Source organism: Myotis brandtii, unplaced genomic scaffold (genome assembly GCF_000412655.1).
Source record: "Myotis brandtii unplaced genomic scaffold, ASM41265v1 scaffold735, whole genome shotgun sequence".
In the NCBI taxonomy this organism is placed as follows: Eukaryota; Metazoa; Chordata; class Mammalia; order Chiroptera; family Vespertilionidae; genus Myotis; species Myotis brandtii.
The window spans coordinates 54,679-56,023 of NW_005370916.1; the positions used below are offsets into that span (position 1 = coordinate 54,679).

General features: G+C 59.6%; 1 protein-coding gene across 1 annotated transcript in view; it reads right to left on the minus strand.

Moving 5' to 3' along the window:
• The window catches only part of CHST3 (carbohydrate (chondroitin 6) sulfotransferase 3), a 28,992-nt gene extending 28,086 nt beyond the window's left edge, over positions 1–906 (minus strand). Inside the window, exon 1 of the mRNA XM_014530362.1 lies at positions 795–906. The gene's annotated coding sequence lies outside the window, so the exon portion shown is untranslated. The remainder of the gene's footprint in view (positions 1–794) is intronic.
• Positions 907–1,345: the final 439 nt, after the last annotated feature.

A 1,345-nucleotide genomic window follows, 5' to 3' on the forward strand; every position in this document is an offset into this window, starting at 1 on the left:
CATGGTTTGTTGTTGTTTTGTTGGGTGTGGGGGGGGGGGGGGGGGAGGTATATCTGAATGTATGTATTTCAGCCCATGACAATGTGTGTGATGGCCTGTGAGTATGTGGGTGTGCAGCCTCTCTCCCACCGAGGCTGCAACTATGGGGCTCACTTCCCTCCCCCCCCCAAGCTCCCTCACAGCAGCCTGGCAGCAGCAGGACAAGGGGACTCCCCACTCGGAGGCAGCACCCAGCGCCTCCCGGCAGTGCCCGCTCCCCAGATCCAGCTGTTTCAGCTGGGCTTAGCCACATACCATGGGAAGGCCCCTTAGCCACTCCCTGGGCCTGGGGGGGGGCCCTCAGTTGCCACCCCCGTCAGGGAACTGCCCCCATCTCAGAGCCCTGGTTCACTGGGAGCTGGGTTCTAGAGTGGGTCAGTTGAATTAATTGAAGTTGTTATCACAAATTTGCTTCCCATTCCACAGCCACACCACCAGCACCCACGCTGACAGGCCTAAGCTGATATGACTTGGGTCAAAAGCAAAGCACCTTGACATCCTAGGTAGTCCGGGAAGCCCTACAACGTAAATGCGTGGGTTTTGAGGGTTTCTTCACACGCGAGCCCCACCTTGGAGGGACACAACGAGGAAAATTAGCTTGGGTCCATTGACTCTAAACAGACGTTTAAGACCCAAAGCTTCCTCAGATGTCACAAAACTTGAAAAAGCCCCCACCATTCTCCATCATCAGAGTCAAACTCGCCAACCTAGAGCGCACCCTTGGCCTGGCTGAGCAGGGAGGCTGGGAGACTTACTCCGACAAGCAGGCTGAGCTGCAGCACCCGTCTTCTCTCCCACAGGCTCCTCTGCCCAGCCTCCAGCGTGCCAGCGCCCGCAGCACCAGGAGCCCACAGCACCAGGACCCGACTCCGAGGGTGGGTGTGCTCCCTGACTTTTCAGGCTCCCAGAGTCAAGGAGGAGGGGCTGGACGGGGAGGGGCAGGAAGGAGGGAGCTGGAGAGGCGGCCAGTGAGCCAGGTGTAAGCAGGGGAGGGGAGGCCAAAGCGGCTTCCAGGCTGGCTTCTGCGATGGTGTTTACTTGTGGCAGCCAGGAGAGGCTGAGCTGGACACTGGCTTATTTATTTTCCTCCAAATCCTTTCCAGAGAGTCCTCGGGAACCCCAGCAACACATTTCCCGGGGCCCAGAAAACCCCACAGTCCCTCAGCACATGCCAGCTTAGTGGGGAGAAGGGCGGGGAGGGGAGGCATAGAGAGGAAGGGATGGGGGGGGAGAGACATGAAGTTACTGCTGGCCAGAGGCTCCCTGGCCTGCCTGCCCCTCCCTTCACTCCGGGGGGGGGGGGGGT